At 37.4% G+C, this 20,622-nt stretch overlaps 1 long non-coding RNA gene and 1 pseudogene across 1 annotated transcript in view; both read left to right on the top strand.

Moving 5' to 3' along the window:
• Window positions 1-13,069, top strand: part of LOC130542665 (uncharacterized) — a 40,043-nt gene extending 26,974 nt beyond the window's left edge. Inside the window, exons 2-3 of the long non-coding RNA XR_008957375.1 lie at window positions 8,565-8,830; window positions 11,779-13,069. This is a non-coding gene — a long non-coding RNA (uncharacterized LOC130542665). The remainder of the gene's footprint in view (window positions 1-8,564; window positions 8,831-11,778) is intronic.
• Window positions 13,070-16,130: 3,061 nt separating this feature from the next.
• LOC113270464 (60S ribosomal protein L7-like) lies at window positions 16,131-16,948 on the top strand (annotated as a pseudogene).
• The last annotated feature ends 3,674 nt before the right edge of the window (window positions 16,949-20,622 follow it).

Below are 20,622 nucleotides of genomic sequence, written 5' to 3'. Positions count from 1 at the left end.
TCTCAAAAAAGAAAGAAAGAAAGAAAGAAAGAAAGAAAGAAAGAAAGGCTCTGATTGGTAGCATTTGCTGATTTCAATCATCAACATGAAAATGTGCACAATTAATTCTCCAGCATACTACGGGGCTGTATGGAAGTGGATTTTTGACAATTAATTAATTAATTAGTGAATTAAACAAACTCAATTTTTGCTTCCATTGCTTTAATAACGATTAGGGACTTAGCAACAAGTAAATACACAACGTATTTCAAATATAATATTTTGATTTTGGCTAAAACGTCATCCTATGCTAGTCAATACAAGAACTGAAGGTTGAAATTGAGAAAAATCTCTTTAAATGTGTATTTCAGATTTGTCTCAGATAGGTACTTATCTCCAAAAACTAATTTTTCACTTCCTTTCTCCCTTGAAGCTGAATTTTACCACAATCTTTGATATGCTCAGAATCAATAGAATCATGTTTCATTCTCCAGCCAAAGTGTGGACACAAAGCTTTCAGATACGGTTTCTGTGGTAGTGCAGGAGGAGACGGGAGTGAGGGCAGGAGAGCATTTCTTTCTTTCTTTTTTTTTAAATGTTTTTTTTTTATTATATTATGTTAGTCACCATACATTACATCCCTGGTTTTTTATGTAAAGTTCGATGATTCATTAGTTGTGAATAACACCCAGTGCACCATGCAATACGTGCCCTCCTTACTACCCATCACCAGCCTATCCCGTTCACTCACCCCCTCCCCTCTGAAGCCCTCAGTTTGTTTCTCAGAGTCCATAGTCTCTCATGCTTCATTCCCCCTTCTGATTACCCCCCCTTTCTTTATCCCTTTCTTCCCCTACCGATCTTCCTAGTTCTTATGTTCCGTAGATGAGAGAAACCATATGATAATTGTCTTTCTCTGCTTGACTTATTTCACTTAGCATTATCTCCTCCAGTGCCGTCCATGTTGCAGCAAATGTTGAGAAATCGTTCTTTTTGATAGCTGAGTAATATTCCATTGTATATATGGACCACAACTTCTTAATCCAGTCATCTGTTGAAGGGCATCTCGGCTCCTTCCACGATTTAGCTATTGTTGACAATGTTGCTATGAACATGGGGGTGCATATGGCCCTTCTCTTCACTATGTCTGTATCTTTGGGGTAAACACCCAGTAGTGCAATGGCTGGATCATAGGGTGGCTCAATTTTTAACTTTTTAAGGGACCTCCACACTGTTTTCCAGAGTGGTTGTATCACCTTGCATTCCCACCAACAACGTAGGAGGGATCCCCTTTCTCCACATCCTCTCCAGCAATTGTTGTTTCTTGCCTTGTCAATTTTTGCCATTCTAACTGATGTAAGGTATCTTTTTTTTTTTTAATGATTTTTTATTATATTATGTTGGTCACCATACAGTACATCCCCAGTTTCCGATGTAAGGCTCGATGATTCATTAGTTGTGTATAACACCCAGTGCACCATGCAATATGTGCCCTCCTTACTGCCCTTCACCAGCCTATCCCATTCCCCCACCCCCTCCCCTCTGAGGCCCTCAGTTTGTTTCTCATAGTCCATAGTCTCTCATGTTTCATTCCCCCTTCTGATTAAACCCCCTTTCTTTATCCCTTTCTTCCCCTACTGATCATCCTAGTTCTTATGTTCCATAGATGAGAGAAATCATATGATAGTTGTCTTTCTCTGCTTGACTTATTTCACTTAGCATTATCTCCTCCAGTGCCGTCCATGTTGCAGCAAATGTTGAGAACTCGTTCTTTCTGATAGCTGAGTAATATTCCATTGTATATATGGACCACAACTTCTTAATCCAGTCATCTGTTGAAGGGCATCTCGGCTCCTTCCACGATTTAGCTATTGTGGACATTGCTGCTATGAACATGGGGGTGCATATGGCCCTTCTCTTCACTACGTCTGTATCTTTGGGGTAAACACCCAGTAGTGCAATGGCTGGATCATAGGGTAGCTCAATTTTTAACTTTTTAAGGGACCTCCACACTGTTTTCCAGAGTGGCTGTACCAACTTGCATTCCCACCAACAATGTAGGAGGAATCCCCTTTCTCCACATCCTCTCCAACAATTGTTGTTTCTTGCCTTGTCTATTTTTGCCATTCTAACTGGCGTAAAGTGGTATCTCAGTGTGGTTTTGATTTGAATTTCCTTGATGGCTACTGATTTTGAACATTTTTTCATGTGTCTGTTAGCCATTTGTATGTCTTCATTAGAAAAGTGTCTGTTCATATCTTCTGCCCATTTTTTGATTTGTTTATTTGTTTCTCGCGTATTGAGTTTGAGAAGTTCTTTGTAGATCTTGGATACCAGTCTTTTATCTGTAGTATCATTTGCAAATATCTCCTCCCATTCCGTGGGCTGCCTCTTAGTTTTTTTGACTGTTTCCTTGGCTGTGCAGAAGCTTTTTATCTTGATGAAGTCCCACAAGTTCATTTTATCTTTTGTTTCCCTTGCCTTTGGAGATGTGTCATGAAAAAGGTTGCTTTGGCCGATGTCGTAGAGGTTGCTGCCTATGTTCTCCTCTAGGATTTTGTTGGATTCCTGTCTCACATCGAGGTCTTTCATCCATTTGGGGTTTATCTTTGTGTATGGTGTGAGAGAGTGGTCAAGTTTCATTCTTTTGCATGTAGCTGTCCAATTTTCCCAGCACCATTTATTGAAGAGACTGTCTTTTTCCCACAGCATGTTTTTTCCTGCTTTATCAAAGATTAGTTGCCCAAAGAGCTGAGGGTCCATTTCTGGGTTCTATATTCTGTTCCATTGGTCTATGTGTCTGTTTTTGTGCCAGTCCCATACTGTCTTTGTGATCACAGCTTTGTAGTACAGCTCGAAATCTGGCATTGTGATGCCCCCAGCTTTGTTTTTCCTTTTCAACAGTTCCTTGGCGATTCTGGTTCCATACAAATTTAAGGACTATTTGTTCCAGTTCTTTGAAAAATGTCCTCGGTATTTTGATCGGGATAGCATTGAAAGTGTAGATTGCTCTGGGTAGCATGGACATTTTAACTATGTCAATTCTTCCAATCCATGAGCATGGAATATCTTTCCATCTCTTTGTTTCTTCTTCAATGTCTTTCAAGAGTGATTTGTAGTTTCTAGAATATAGGTCCTTTACGTCTCTGGTTAAGTTGATTCCAAGGTAATGTATGGTTTTTGGTGCTATTGTAAATGGGATGGATTCCCTAATTTCTCTTTCTTCGGTCTCATTATTCGTGTATAGAAATGCAACTGATTTCTGAGCATTGATTTTGTATCCCGCCACATTGCTGAATTGCTCTATAACTTCTAATAGTTTGGGAGTGGCTTCTTTTGGGTTTTCCATATAGAGTATCATGTCATCTGCGAAGAGAGACATTTTGACTTCTTCTTTGCTGATTTGGATACCTTTGATCCCTTTTTGTCGTCTGATTGCTGTTGCAAGGACTTCTAGTACTATGTTGAATAATAGTGGCAAGAGTGGGCATCCTTGTCGAGTTCCTGATCTTAAGGGAAAGGCTTCCAGCTTTTCCCCATTGAGAATAATATTTGCAGTAGGCTTTTCATAGATGGCTTTTATGAGATTGAGAAATGTACCTTCTATTCCTACACTCTGAAGGGTTTTAATCAGGAAAGGATGCTGTATTTTGTCAAATGCTTTTTCTGCATCTATTGAGAGAATCATATGATTTCTGAATTTTTCCTTCTGGGTAAAATCAATGACACTGATTGATTTGTTAATGTTGAACCACCCTTGCATCCCAGGGGTGAATCCCACTTGGTCATGATGGATAATCCTTTTAATGTACTGTTGGATTCTATTAGCCAGGATCTTGTTGAGAATTTTGGCATCCATATTCATTAGGGAAATCGGTCTGTAATTCTCCTTTTTAGGAGAGCATTTCTTGTTTGATTTTAAGTTCAATGAAAGCTCGTAAGCTGCCTCTTAGTTAGGTTCAGAGGAATGAGTCTGACCAATGAAATCTGGTACAAATCAAAACAGAATGAATGATGTAATGATGGTAGAGGCGTTGTGGGTATATTTTCTATGGGATAAAACTAGTGATACCTTTTCTTATATAATACCGCAAACATCTGAGGAATAGGAGAACACTCCTTGTCTTAATGTTTTGCTCCAAATGAAGAAGAAATATTTTGTCACTTTTCCTCAAATACATGCAATCATTTTTGTCCTAGTTGAGTAAATAACTTTCTGGAAATTTATATAAAAGCATGGAAATGTAATCTTTATTAAAAATAAAATTTCTTGGGGCGCCTGGGTGGCACAGCGGTTAAGCCTCTGCCTTCGGCTCAGGGCGTGATCCCGGCGTTATGGGATTGAGCCCCACATCAGGCTCCTCCGCTAGGAGCCTGCTTCTTCCTCTCCCACTCCCCCTGCTTGTGTTCCCTCTCTCGCTGGCTGTCTCTATCTCTGTTGAATAAATAAATAAAATCTTTAAAAAAATAATAATAAAAATAAAATTTCTTTTGTTAGGGTATTACTAAATCTATGCTCATAAAAGAAAAATCAAAAGATGCAGACCAGCAGAAAGGATCTAAAATTGGTGACATTTTGATGCATATACTTTCAGACATTCTATTATAATGCTGTTTTGTTGCCTGTTTTTTTTTTTCCTTAAAAGACTTTTATATGCTAACAAGCACAATCTACCACATGATTTGAGCTAACTTTACAGAATTTCATTATGTAGGTGAACCCTAACTTAACCAATCTCTTTTTTTTTTGGATATTTAGATTTTACCAATTTTGCTGTTCTATGCTGTGCTCTGATTATCATCTTTACAGTTTACTTTTTCTTTACATTTTAATAATTACATTCATATAAAATACATCTAAATTATTTTCTTGGTGTATAGTTATGGAATTAAATGTAGGAAATACTACTAGAATTATTTGCCTAAAAAATAGATGTGGAATTTTAGGTCAAACATGTTATCCTGATTTCTTATACATATCACCAGTGACTCTCCCCAGACTTTGGACCAGTTTATATGCCCATCAGGAGCTCATCACACATGATGTAAGGCATTTCCCTACTACAGTTTTTTTTTTCAAATATACTTTCCCAATATAATAAGTAAGACAATTAAATTAGAATTATTTCTCATTGTCTTACCTTTCATGTTAGGAATATGTTCAGCTATGGGGTCTTTTTTATGTTAAGTAGGATATCTATGGGGTCTTTTATGTTAAGCTATGGGGTCTTTTTTATGTTAAGTAGGATATCTTTGTTACCTGTTGCCACCTTAGAATTATCACAACTTTAACCACTTAAAATGACACAGTTATTATCTCCCAATCCTGTAGGTCAGGAGTCTGGTGAGCTCCACTTGTTCCTCTGGCCTGAGCTTCACAGGCTGAGATTAAGTTGTTGGCAAGCTGGACCCTGAGCTGGAGGCTCTGAGGGGGGAGTCGCTTTCCAAGATCATTCAAGCTGTTGACAGAATTCAGTTACTCAGGCAGAGGTGAGGTCCCCGTTTCCTTGCTGGCTATCTTCCAAGAGCTGCTCTCAGCTCTCTGCGAGGCCACCTGAAGTCCTCATTATGTTCCCCCTCCATCTTCAAACCGGCCACTTCCTGTTGAATTCTCCTCATGTTTCCAATCTCTCTGATTTCTACCTCTGTTGCCTTTCCTCTGCCTCCAGCTGGAGAAAGTTCTCTGCTTTTAAAGGCTCGTGTGATTAGATTGGGCCCTCTTGGATAGGATAATCCAGGCTAATCTTCTTGTTTGAGGTCTAGAAAATTAATACCTGTGAAGTCCCCTTTACCACGTAAGGTGGTGTATTATTTAGGATTCTCTAGAGAAACAACTAATATATATATATCCTATAGGGGTATATTTAAATATGTTCAAATATATATTGATTTATATATATTATATATATAAGTATATATATAATATATATTATAAATATATATAAATTATAAATTTATATAAATTTATATATAAATATAAAATATAAATTATAAATATATATAAATATAAATATATATTATACATATATTTAAACATAATATTTATTTAAAATATATATTTATTTATTATGAGGAATTGGCTTGTGTAATTATATGATTATGGAGACTGAGAAGTCCCATGATCTGCTGTCTGCAAGCTGGAGATCCAGCAAAGCTAGTGATGGAGTTCCAGTCTAAGCCCAAAGGCCCAAGGACCAGGGGAGCTTATAATGTGAATCCCAGGCCTACAATGGCAGCAGAAGATAAGATGAGATGTTCAAGCTCCATCAGTAAGGCAGAAAAAAGGAATAAATTCCTCTTTCCTCTGCCTTTTGTTCTATTTAGGCCTTCAGTGGGTTAGATGATGCCCACTCATACAGGGGGAGGTAATTTACTTTAGTGAATCTGTCCAATCAAATGTTGATCTCATCCAGAAATATGCTCATAGACCCACCCAGAAATAATTTTTAACCTGGGCACCCCATGGCCAGTCAAGGTGACACACAAAATTAATGATCACATAAGGTAATATATTTATTGGTTTCAGGGGCTAGGGTGTGGATATCTTTGGGGGGCCATTCTGCCTACTACATCACAAGAGGTCTTCACTATTTGGTTTGTCTACCACATTCGTCAATTCTAAAGTGGGAATATAAGGCTTTTGCCTTTTGGAACCGAGGAAAACTGTTCACAAACACTTGTAATAAGAATTATTTACTACTTATATTATTTATTTAAAAATGAACATACCCGAATATACTCAAAAGTAGAATGAACAATACAAAGAAGTCTATGTACTTACCACACAACTTCGACAATTGTCAATGTTTTGCCATTTTGATAGAACTATTTCTCTCACCCTGCTTTTTTGTTTTGATGTATCTTTTGGTGGAAAAAAAATATCTTTATTTGCAAAGACCAATGAAACGTCCTCTTTCATTGGCACTTGTAATAGTTTCATATAATACAAATTAAAGAACAAAATGGTAACAATTTAAGGCAGGCCAAAGAATACTAGTGCTTTCCTCTCATTCAGTGAATGAGAAATAATGTGTGGGGTATTAAAATCTTCCCCAACTTACATAATTGCAATTATGATTCATTGACATTCTTATTAATTGTCTCACAATATAGGATTCTCATTATTTCATTCCTGTGCTGATATGTAAGGGAACATTGAATGAAAGGGTATGTTGGAAGTAGTCAGCTTGTCTCAGTGAATTTAAGAAATGAAACTCAAGCTGCATGACATTTCTGCTGATTTTCCTCTTTCCTCTTGATGCCAAGCCTTGGGTATTTGCAGGGTAAGTTGTAATAAAACTTACTTAAGAAGATATTTTACTATTATAACATGATTACTGGCCATCACTGGGGAGTATGGAGTTATATATAGACCACAATCCATGGATAATCCAAAAATAACATTTCTGTATTTGCAATGTGCTTTCATATCGTATTTAACTGAGCATGTGCTGATGTTCTGGGAATTTGGTTTGAACAGAATAATAAAGTATACCATAAAAATCTGGCTTCAGTCTATGAACACCTGGCTCTGAGACTGGGGAAGGGGTTCCTTTTTCCAAGTGTTCCTTTGAAGAGGAAAATCATGTTCAACTCTTCTATTTCAAAAGGCTCTTCTTGGTGTAAACATTTTTCAATTAAATTACATATAACGTATTTAGTTTGGAGAATCATCTTCAAATTTCAATTTATTATCTCTTACTCTTATTCTTTTTTCCCTCTGGTTTTAGAGACCAACACATTCTTCTTTTACAAAATCGAATATTTGTGCATTTACTCCAAATTTTCTCATCTCTTCTGGAATCATGCTCCATTAAATATCACTTCTTTCTATCCCCCTTTCTTACATTTTTAATAACTCTCATTTAGTTTTACAGTCACTTACAAGTAAACACAACCTCTCTCCTATCTGAGAGACACAATTGCTCTACTTCTTTTTCCCTTTGCCAATTAACGTATTAAATACTCACTTTATCAGCACCTATGTGTTTTTAAAGTCATTCTAACTTATTTTCTGCTCTGCGACATATTTACATGTGTTCTGAACAGCCCCTAGTAACTTACTATTCACTGAATCCATAGCCACTTTCTCTTTGTCACATTCTTTAACCTTTTGTACCAGTTGACACCATGAACCAACCAACCCACCACCCTTTGCCAAAATCTCTCCTTTGTGTCTCTTTAAACACTTTCTTGTTTTCCTGTACTTATGCTGCTCCTTCAACTACTCTCTTTTCTTCCTTCCACATGATGGCTATTAAGATACAGGTGTTTCAATGGATCATCTGTCCCTGGTTGCTCCCTTTTCTACTTTGCACTCTCCTCCTGGGTAGTCTCAGCCCATGACTTAGATCTATTTTCCCTGTAAATGACTTCTAAAATCCATGTTTACACTTCTGAATTTCCCCCCAAAGTTCAGTTTCAGTTTTCTAATTTCCGACTTGACATTTCTATCTGGATATCTTCTAGCATGTTCTCTTTAGCAGTTCAAAGGATTGAACTCCCCATTTTCCCTTTTAAATCTGCCCCCGTCACTATTCTGCACTTTTTTTTTTTTTTTTAGATTTTATTTATTTATTTGACAGGGAGAGACAGCCAGCGAGAGAGGAACACAATCAGGGAGAGTGGGAGAGGAAGAAGCCGGCTCCTAGCGGAGAAGCCTGATGTGGGGCTCGATCTCAGAACCCCGGGATCACGCCCTGAGCTGAAGGCAGACGCTTAACGACTGCGCCACCCAGGCGCCCCTATTCCGCACTTTTGATACAACCACTGCCTTGTCATTTAGGACCAACCCATCAAGGCCATCTTTGGTTCCTGTCTTTCCTTCCCCTTGTCAAAACAACAAATGTTGGTAAGTTTGTTTGATTCTACACCCCAGAAGAAGTGCCTCCCTCCATAAGTAAAAATCATTTAATCTGTCATTTCCAATTCCATGACCTCTTTTGTGTTTCAGAACCCTATTACCTTTGACTAGGAATTTTGCAAAAAATGTGCTAACTTTTCTTTCTCTCCTGCTCTACCCAGTTAGGATGAGAAGTCTTGCCAGTTTAACCTCTCTTGACTTTAGTTTTTATAATGTCATCCTCTGCTTCAAATCGTCAATGACTCTCTCTTTTTACAACAGTAGTTCTCAATTGGGAATGATTTTGCCTTCCAGGGGACATTTGGCAATATCTGTAGACATACTTGATTGTCGTAACTAGGGCAGGGGGTGCCTGGGATACTATTAGACATCCTACAATGCACAAGACAACTTCTTACAGCAAAAAATTATCTGGCCCAAAATGTTAATAGTGCTGAAGTTGAAAAACCCTGGTCTAGAGAATAATCTACACATGATTAATTTGGCATTCTCATTTTCTTCTACACTTCATTTACAATGCCATTGGATTTTTATAATTGTTCCTCTTCTCCATTTCCCACTTCTAGATCTTTGCTTATACATTTTCCTCCCTCACTGATATTTTTTCTTACCTTCTGTTTTTATTAAAAAAAAATACTAGTGCCATCCATCTTTCAGTATTTAACTTTATTGCCTTATTTTTCATAGAACTCCATAATAATCCCAGTTGAAAGTGATGATCCTTTATCTGAATCCTGATAAAGATTTTTTTTTTTTTTGGTATCCCTCTTACCATTTCTTGCCTTTTCATGATTATTTATAATAATGTCTTTCAAAACTTACTAGTCTTTACATTTCTTTAAATAAAAGCTTTATTGAAATATAATGCACATGCCATAAAATTCACCCTTATAAGTATACGATTCTGTGGTTTTAATATATTCACAGAATTGTGCAACCATCACCACTATTCAGTTCCAGAACACTTTTATTATTCCCAAAAGAAACCCATGCCTATTAGTAATGACTCCTGCTTCCTCCTTCCCCTAGCCCCTGACAAGCACAAATCTATTTTCTGGGTCTATGTTTTAACAGTTCTAGACATGTAAATAGAATCATATGATAGGTTGTGGCTTCTTTCACTTAGCAAAAATGTTTTTAGGGTTAAAGACTGTCCTGGGAAAATCATGATATAAATGTCCTATCCATATAATTTGCTTTTTTTTTTTTTTAAAGATTTTATTTATTTATTTGAGAGAGAGAGAGAGATCACAAGCAGGGAGGAGGGGCAGAGGGAGAAGCAGACTTCCCGCTGAACAGGGAGCCTGATGCAGGGTTCAATCCCAGGACCCTGGGATCATGTTGGGATCATGTTGGGATCATGCTGGGATCATGACCTGAGCTGAAGGCAGATGCTTAACCAATTGAGCCACCCAGGCGCCCCTTACTTTGCAAACACTGAACAATTTACTCAAGACTTTCCTGGCTTGTTTTACCCATCAACACAGTGCTATTCATTTTTTATCTTTCAGAAATGTGTTGATATTTCTTATTTGTTGGTAAAACAACATTCTCTGCCCCAACCATCCCTCTACCACATTATCTTCTCTCTAATGACTTTATTCCCTTTTATACGTTTTTTAAATAACATATAATGTATTATTTGTTTCAGGGGTACAGGTCTGTGATTCATCAGTCTTACACAATTTACATAGCACTCACCAAAACACATACCCTCTTTTTATTTTATTTTTTTATCAGCAAGGTTTTATGAAGTATTAGAGAAAGATATGTATGCCTATCTTGAGTCTCCTATCTTGACAGGATTTTAAAACAAGAAAATTATTCTTTCCTGTTCAACTTTTCAAGTTCAGCTTCAGCATTTGTGAAATAATTGATGCCATCAGCCAGGCTATACTATTTATGTTACACTGTGATTTATGTTAAAGTTGGAGCTGACACAAATTTATGTCAAGTGTATCGTGTTGATGGTTAGAATTCTCTGAGTGGAAAAAAAGGCTTAAAGCAAGACTTAAAGCATTTGTATATTTATATATGAAGAATGTTGCTAATATCACCAAATTGGTGTGAGGTCAGTACAGAGTAGTGCTTGGTCTGAGTTCTAAAGCATTTTAAAAGAAATGCAAATTTTAAACTTTCACAAGTACACTCCCACTGTTTTCTAAGATGATTTGGATTATTAGGGGGAAAAACATTTCAGGCAGAGGAAACATTAAGTGCAAAGCCTTGAGCAAGGGCTTGCCTGCTCTGGTCAAAGAACAGTTATGAGGCCAGTTTAGTTAAGGTGGAACGACAAGGTGAAAGTAGGAGGAGACATGGTCAAAGAAGTAATGGAGACCAGATCACATAGGTCCCCATATATCATGGTAAGGACTTTTAGCTTTTCTTCTGAGTGAGCTGGGGAGCCACTGAAAGGTTGTGAGTAGAGGAGTAAGATTATGTTTTAATTGAATCTCTATGTCTGCCCTTTGGAGAATATGATGAAGCTGGACAAACATAAAACAGGGGCATAATTAGGAGGTAATTGCAATCATATAGGCACAGATAATTGTAGGTTGGGCTGTGTGATTAACAGCCAAATTCTGAATATATTCTGAAGATAGAGTAAATAGGATTTGCTGACAAATTTGCATAGTGTATAAAAGAAAGAAAGACATCAAGGAAATGATGCCTGGAATTTTGGTTACTAACTGAAAGGATGGGGTTGCTATTATATTTGATGGGGAAGACTGGAAAGGGGCAAGGGTGGAGCTTGGGGCAGATCGATGGTGATCGGAAATCAATTTTAGTCATCTTGCTTGAAATGCCTTCCAAGTGGATTTGTTGGTCAGGTATTTGGAATTCAGAGGAGAGGCTCTGAACTGGAGATGTAAATCAGAGGCTCTGATTGGAGATGTAAATTTAGAAGTCATTGGGTGTGTGGATGGTTCTTACAGCCACAGACTGGAGGAGTCCAGAGGAAGCGTGTAGATAAAAGACAGAAGCAGCTCAGGGACCGAGCTTTGAGCACTCCAGAATCCAGAGGTCAAAAGATGAGGGGGAACAGCAAAGGAGGCAGGAAAGGAGAAAAGGCAGGTGAGTGTGGAATCCATCTCCTCATTAGATTGTAAACCGTGAGGATGGGAATCATAACTGCTCTTTCAGTGTTGTATTCTTCTTTAGTATCTCATTCCCAGGAGGCAATAAATACTGACTGAATGACTAAAACATGGTATTGATAGCTTGTATATGAAGCAGAATTCTTTTCTATGTCACCCAATTCTTGCTTTTTTTTTAATTGAGGTAAAATTGGTATATAACATTAAATGAGATTCAGGTATTCTTTCTGAGAGTCTTTCTGTCAGGCACAGTGATTGAAGATGGACAGAATCTTCCTTTTCAGATCCGGGGGTCTCTTCCAAATGTCCTCTGGTCATTTTGACACCTGTGGCTGTAGCCCTGTAGGGCAGCAGTTGGTTCTTCTTTTATTCTTCTAGATCACGCAGGGCAAGGTGTCATGTGCACTAACTTCCTTTGCTTCCTCTAAAACTCAAGCTGATTATCAGCTTGAGTTTGCATTCTCAGGGAAGAAGAGGGGCCTTACGTCTTTTCTCCTATGCTTTCCATATTTTCTTTTCCCTTGGTCCAACACGTTCTCCTATTTGGTACTTTTGTGTTTTGGAAGAGTCACTAATGACCTGTCAAAATCTCTCAAGGAGGCTTTCACAACTGCCAGTCTTCTGAGCCCTGATTTAGCACCATTTGCAGCACTGAGCCCTGCAACCAAGAACCCAGTGAGTCATTTTAGTTCTATTACTCTGGTAATATTCTAATATGGGTATAACAAATTATCTCCCTGTTGGTGCCTAGAAACAGTGTATGTTGACCTAGTTACAAATGTTCTCCACGTAGTGCAATACTAGACAGTATGCAGAATCTATTTGAACATGTATTTTAGAGTAAAACGATATAACAAAGAATAATACTCAGAATTTTACTTTCAAAGTTTTTGCCACAAGAAAAAGTAACACATTCAATTCACGAGGCTATCAATAAAAAGGCACAGGAAGTATTAGAGAATACAGTATTGAGTTTTAGTTTTCAAACATTCACGTATCACTGTGACAATTCTAAAATTGGAGATTTGATAACGAATATGTCAGAATGTCCTAGAAATTAGTTCTGTCTTCAGGCCAGCAACTGAACGTGTAGGTACGATTTTTGAAAGAAAAAAAAAAAAAAAGAAAAGCAAAAGCAAAAGCTATGACCTTCCGAAGAACCAAACTATTGTCCTTCTGAAGTTGCTTGTGCTGTTATGAAAATGTCAAGCACGTTTGTGCTAATGGCTTAGAATGTCTTTCTATTTATTGCTTTAAAAGTTGGTACATGTGACAAATTAACCTGGATCTGGATTTCTCTACCTATGCTAGTGTGGTCATTTTGGGCAGCATAATGATAAATGTATAAAGCATGTGTCACATTTCTTAGTCTGTGCCTTTACTCCCGAAAGGCAACTTTCATTCAAGGAACTCTACAGCAAGGGTGGAGTTCCCAACTGTTATCTCGCTAATTTTGGTTTGCAAATTTCTGATGGCCCACTTCACATCAAAATATGTCATATCATGAGACAAATATGAGAAATAAATGACATTTCTTTTTGTGTGGGATCCTATGCTTCATAAGAAACACTCGAAGCATTTCCTTTCTCCAAATTAGAAAATGTAGTGGGCTATAGTTTGAAAGTAACGCTTATGCAATGGGTTACCAATCTTTAACGAAATCTAAGAAGAGAGTGGGACATTTGTATTAGGTTAAAATGGTTTTCAAGCTTTATTAGAGTTAATCAAACATAATCAGAGTCCTCTGTCAAGTGACATGCAGGCTGGATAAATGGTTCTACATAAAACAAAATCTTTTTGTGTTAAAGTAATTTACAACTTATATTTTAATTTTTCTCCTCTAATCTACTTTGTTATATACTGTTTTTTAGCTTTCAGATTGCCCTTATTTTTATACCTGTCAAATATTGTGCTAAAATTCATTCTTGGATGATCATTATAATGACTTTAAAAAAGTCATTTTTCTTTGGTCTTGTTCATTGTCATAAAACCAATGAAAAGCATTAGCATTTTTATTGGGTTATTGATTTGGTCTTCTTGGGTTGCCATAACAAAATACAATAGACTGGGTGACTTAAATAATAGAAACTTATTTTTTTAGTTTGGAGACTGGAAGTCCAAGATCAAGGTGTTAACTAATTCTGTTCCAGGCAATAGGGCTCTTTTCCTGGCCTGTAGATGACCACTTCTCCATTTTTATGACCTCATTTAGCTGTAATTACCTTCTAAAAGCCCCATCTCCAAATATAATCACATTGGGGGTTATGACGTCGGTATATAATTTGCAGGGGCAGGGAGGAGAGGGACATAATTCAGTCCATAGCTCTGATAAATCAATAGATCTAACTACATCAATATTTCCGGTGGTTTAGCATCAATGTTTCAACGTCTACATTTAACATGTATGGAGCATGTACTCTGTACCTGACACTCTGCTGGATTTGGGTCATTAAAAAGATGAATAAAAGAGTCTTCTGCTTGTCAGCTTATAGATAAGTACGTGAGACAATATCAGACCCACAAATATCATAATACCATGTGAGAAGCAAATAGAAATGTGCACATGCTCCTCCAGCAGGAATGTCTCTTTTTGCTATTTCCCATAAATATATCTGAATTCATGATTTTGTTTTCTTACACAGCAGTAGTACACTGTTTTCTGTTCTGATCTCTGATATAGCGGGTACTGCCCAGTGAGTTATGCCCATACTATGTTATGTTTTAGGTAGAACATATTATTCCTGAGCTGCCTTAGGATCTCATGCCAGAATTTTCTAATTGTTTCAGGGACTGTGGCAAACTTGTGCTTGTGGCATCATTTCTCTTAGTGTTTTCTCTCCCTTGATGTGGGATCAATACGATTTGGAATGTCAGATGATTTTCACATCCTCTGCAAGTCGATACATTGCCCCAGTCAACTAATAGGACTGGTTCTAATTGGAGCTGAATCATTTGCCACTTATGAAAAATGATTTCGTCCAGACTTTGAATTAAAGTTAAACAAGTGTCCAAGTTTAACAATCACATCAATTTTTGTTTTGATGTAAAATGAAATTAGGTGTGTCCTTATATCAGTATGTTATGCAATTTACGCTTGGTCACCCTTTCATTAGTCATGAATCATTCTGAAATCATTGGTATCAAGTGGGGTCAAAAGTAGGACCACAGTTAACACACTGTTGAAACCTTTAATATCAAGGCCACTATCAGAACTTTTCAAGGATGTTCGACATTTAATTTTCCAAATTAGGCTGTGAAAGTTCAGGAGACACCCTGAGTTTACAAACATTGAGCCCGGCTTTGTCTTACCTGCTTCCTTAATGCTATTGTAACCGTTAAGTTTTCTAACTGTTACTATGTGTTTTGCCCTTTTATTTATTTTAGACAGTGGACACACCTTTTCCTTTTCAAACTAGTGTGTCAATGGCCTTTCCTTGTAATAACAATTGACATAATCCTGTTGAGTTTTAAGAAAACATTACCAAGGAAAACACTGGCTGTTTCTAACTTTCTCAGACCTCTGCAGAGGGAAGCAGGTCTCAAACCAGGGTCAGGTGGAGAAAGAGATATCAATGGGTGCAGCTAAGAATTTCAGGTTCTCAGGCATGCTAGGCCTCTGGCCTCTGGCCTAGGATACTGAATTGTGACAATAATATTTCTCACCTGTCCGATGGCAAATGTTTTAAACAAGCAATAACAACCATTGCTGGCAAATACTCAAGGATATGAGCATTCCAGTACTTTGGTGATGGAAGTGTGAATTTTTCTACTATTTTGGCAAGTAAGTCTGGCAGTGGTTATTTGAGTTAAAATGACTCTATGTCAGGTAGCAACTCTAGTTCATGAATTCTAACTCACATTAAAAAAACATTTGATAAAAGACATGTATAGAATAATGCCTTTTGTAGCATTGTTTCTTGCAACAACAAAGTATAAACCATCTGAATGCCCATGAATAGGGAATTGAATAAATTATGGCACACGCATGTGCCACACACACATGCACATACATGCACAATGGAAAATGATGTATTGGGATCGATCAATGTCCCAAACAAGAGGGACGTTTACAATATATAGTGAGGTAAAAAAAAAAAAAAAGCAAGTTCAAAGTAAAGGGGATAATATCAGCTCATTAAAAAATTAAAAACAAAAAACAGGTTATGTGGTTCTCTTTTCTGGCTGGAACCATGGAAGGTGCAGAAGAGAAGAAAAAGATATGGTCCCTGCTATGCTAGAAACACTTAAGAAAAAAGCAAAAAAAAAAAAAAAGCACAGAACTGAACATTGAGACCTTAAGGAAGAGGTTTGCCCAAAAGATGTCTTGAAAAGCAAAGAAAAAGCTTATCTATGAAAAAGGTAAGCTATCACAAAGAATATAGACAGATGTACAGAACTGCTATAAGAATTGCTAGGATGGCAAGAAAAGCTGGCAATTTCTATGTACCCGTAGAACCCAAATTGGCATCTGTCATCAGGATCAGTATTAATGGTGTGACCCCAAAGTTCTGAAAGGTGTTGCGGCTTCTTTGCCTTCGCCATATCTTCAGTGGTACCTCTGTTAAGCTCAGCAGTGTTTCAGTTAACATGCTGAGGATTGGGGAACCATATGTCAGAAGGGGCATCCAAACTTGAAGTGAGTACATGATGTGTTTTCTTTCATGGTTATGGTAAAATCAACAAGAATTGATCGCTGAATCTCTTGGTAAATACAGCATTGTCTGAATGGAGGATCTGACTCATGAGACCTACACTGGTGGCAAATGCTTTAAAGTAGCAAACAACGCCCACTGGTTCTCCCAATTTTCTTCTGTATGAGGTGGGCTGAAGAAAAAGACCATTCATTTTGTAGAGGGTGGAGATGCTGGCAACAGGGAAGACCAAATCAACAGGTTTATTAGAAGTGTTAAATAACAAAAATTCAACTGAGTAAATTTTAAAAATCCAATGGGCTTTATTAAATAATTAGGGATGGAGCAGCATTCCATGTGGCAAGTAGAAGGGAGCTCCAAAGGGCTATAGAAAAGGAGTGGTTTAAAGGTAGAAAAGGAGCGGAGGACAGGAAGTTATGAGCAAAGAATCCATTATTCTAGGTAAGATCGCCTTCCTAGGGGGAATGAAAGGGTCTATCAGGAAATTTCCTAGTGCTGACCAGGAAATTCTCATGTCGATTGGTTAAAGGTTACATTTTTAGGGGGTTGAAACTGCAGTGAGGTTAGGTGTCAAGTCTTGGTTTACTGACCTGGGGCCTTAACCTAAGTGACACCCCTTTTGGGTCTGTGGTTTTCTTTTTAACAGAATGAACTAAGGCATCTATCATGATTATTTTTGTAATTCGGTCAGTTAATAAACAGTGACTGCTTTCAAATCGAAATGTAAAACTAACAGCAGCCCCCCCCCCCCCAACAACAACAACAGGTTATGTGATTGACCAAAGAGAGTGTGGGACGAGTACTCACCCAATTCTTCATATTTGTTACCTAAGGGAGGGTTTCCTTCCTTCCTCCCTCCCTCCCTCCCTCCCTCTTCCTTCCTTCCTTCCTTCCTTCCTTCCTTCCTTCCTTCCTTCCTTCCTTCCTTCCTCCCTGATTATATCAGAAAAGGGAAGACACAGGAGAAAAGAAAAAGTGGATCACCATTCCGGTGATGGATGCTAGGTGAGAGGATGTGGCAGCCAGCCTCATTACCTCCCCCCTAACAGAAGCAGAGGGCTTCCTCTGACTTTTTGAGCACAGAGATTTGGAGAAGGATGTTGACTGAAGAGGAGGAGAATGGCTGGACCACCCAAGTTGTCTATAGTCACTGACAGCCCTTCTGCTTTGTAGAGTTGTCTTTAGGTTGCCCAGGGCAATCTCTTACTAGTTATGTACATCCATGACGCAATATCCGGCTTCAGGAGAAGTTCTGCCTTTACTTGTGCTAAGCTCACCTTCCTAGGGTGGGAAGGATAAAGTTAGCAGAAGGTTATTGATGGATGAAGGTACATCTCCTTGAGGCATGAGTGGAAACTTCTAGATGAGTCAAGAAATTTGCCAGACATCTGTGCTTTTTTCCTCACCCCACCCACAGAGCTAGGCAGCAATTTGTGTGTGGGTGTCACTGTCTAAAAATTTTCTAGGAGAAGAATATGGCACAATAATATTTGAAATGATTAATCCATGCTTTTTCTTCACTGTGTCTCTGTATATATCTATATATTATCTATATATCTATATCTATATATCTATATCTATCTATATCTATGTCTTTTCCTCCTCATTTGTGCAAATAATTGGTGCTGGGGAACTGTGAACCAAGATAATATTTCTGGCTATTAATTTCTAATAATGAAAGTCTGAAGAGGTCAGGCAAGATTACCAGAAAAGACCAAATGGAGGATTTGTGGGCAATGACAAGCGTTTGGGCCAGAAACATGATGGGAGATGAAATTTCCAAGCTAGAAGGAGATTCCCATGGGAATAAGGCAGTGTAAAGAGGAGAAGGGAGGAGTCTGTGGGAACAAGGAGATAGGGTCCTTGCCTGATTTCCAACTATATAAAAAGAATGGTAAGTCTCCAAAGAGGAAATGGCTGCTTGGAATTGAGACAAAGGAAATTAAGAGGATCTGTTCTTCCAACAACACACATTTTGGGATTGTAAAGAATGTGCAGGGCCCCTGGGTGGCTCAGCCAGTTGACCAACCAACTCTTGGTTTTGGCTCAGGTCATGAACTCTGGGTCCTGAAATGGAGCCCTGCATTGGGGCTCTGCATTCAGTGCGGAGGCTACTTGAGATTCTCTCTCTTCCTCTCCCTCTGCCCCCCCTCCACTTTTGCGTGTGCGCACTCTTTCTTCTCTCTCAAATTAAGTAAATAAGTATGTAAGTAAATAAATAAATATTTTTAAAAAGGAATGTTGCAATGAATATTCTAGTAGTGTCTCTGTGCAAGAATTTTTCTGCAGTTTGTACTTTGGAAGAAGTTGACTTGCTGGGTTAGTACCTTTAAACTTGCTAGGTATTCTGAAAGTGCTTTCAAAATTATACCAATTTGCTCTCTCAATCTCTTACCTTTCTCTTTTCAAATTTAAACTGCACTCCCTATAGTAAAACATCACTGTTCATTAATCATCGGGAATTAACATTAAGAATTTGAAAGTCCTGTTTCCCCTACTCCCTCACCACTACTTACTTTTGAATTTTTTCCAGTCTGAGGATATGAAAGGGTACCTTGTTTTAATTTGCATGTTCCTATTACTAGTATGTTACTTTTTTTTCTCTTTTTAAAAATATCTTCATTGGTCATATAGAGATTCTCTTCTGTGAAATGAAGGTTTATATTAGTTTATTTTTGGGCCTTTTGTCTTTGTCTTATAAGATATTTTTCTTTATTCTAGATTAAAATTATTTCTCAAATGCATTGTAAATATTTTCTCTGTCTGTAGCTTGTCTTCAAACTTTGTTAATGGTTTCTAATGTATAAAGATTGAAAATGTTTATGTTATCAAATGTATTCACTTATAGTTTATACTTGATGGTTTAGTCTTTTTTTTCTTCACAGACTTCATTTTTTGAAGGTTTAGTTTCATACAAAATTGAGAAAAGATATACAGATTTCCCACATACCTCCTGCTCCAACGTATGTATGGCCTCCCCCATTATCAACATCCCTATCAGAGTTGTACATGTGTTATAACTGATGAACCTTTTTATATTTTAAGAAATCTTTCATTACTTCAATGTTATAAGATAGTCTCCTACATTTCCTTCTAGAATTTCTAAGGGTTGCTTTTAGCTTTTAAGTCTTTAGTCCATGTGGACTTTCTATTTGCTTATGGAATAAAGAGGAATTTAATTTTCAGATGTATTTTGAAATTTGTTCCTTAATCACATGGGGTCAGCCCATCCTATTGACAGATTCACTTACAGCTCTACTGAAAAGTCCAGGACAGCAAAGCATCTTCTAGCAAGCCTCAGGACCAGACATTATGGGTAAACCACCGGACTCATGGATAAGCCTCCGACACCTAAGAGCAAACTAGTGATGCTACTTGGGTGAGTGAATAGTGTGACTTCTGTGGAGTCTCTCATGCTGTGGACATTGGCTAATGGGAAACCAGGAACATCCACTGATTGAAAAATGATATAACTGGGCTGTCCTCACAACTGCATATCAGGATCTGTATCAAAACAACCAACCAACTAGCAAATGTAGCTGCAAATATGGCAGAACTAATGTATCCAAAGAATTTTTTGAAGCAAAGGCAGGTAACCCAGAGGAAATTAGTTTCTGAATAATGTTTCTTCTCTGTCGTATCACTAATTTATTAAGCATATACTATAATGTTCTTCAAGTTCCTAAAAAACTGAATGTAGTGGAAGGGAAAAATCCTATTTTGATTATTTAGTTGGAAAAAGTAAAAGTAAAATTTATATTATTTCTCTTCACTTCCAAAAAGAATAAAATAAAATCAATTTTAATAATTTGAGCAGAGATCAATTCTAATTTTTTTCCAAAAAGTAAAATAATTACACAGAATTTCATGATAATCTTAATATTTATACAGATTTTAAAAGAAAATAAAAGAAAACCTTGACTTACATAAAGTACTTATGCTGATGATTTCTGAAGTAAAAGAGTCATATCACAATTAAAAAGTATAACTCAGAATCCAATGTAATGTCTAAGATGAGCGTAAATTTAAG

The sequence above is a fragment of the Ursus arctos genome, unplaced genomic scaffold (assembly GCF_023065955.2).
Source record: "Ursus arctos isolate Adak ecotype North America unplaced genomic scaffold, UrsArc2.0 scaffold_4, whole genome shotgun sequence".
In the NCBI taxonomy this organism is placed as follows: Eukaryota; Metazoa; Chordata; class Mammalia; order Carnivora; family Ursidae; genus Ursus; species Ursus arctos.
The sequence above is the reverse complement of the archived record's forward strand: the minus strand, read 5'-3'. Positions and strand labels throughout refer to the sequence as shown.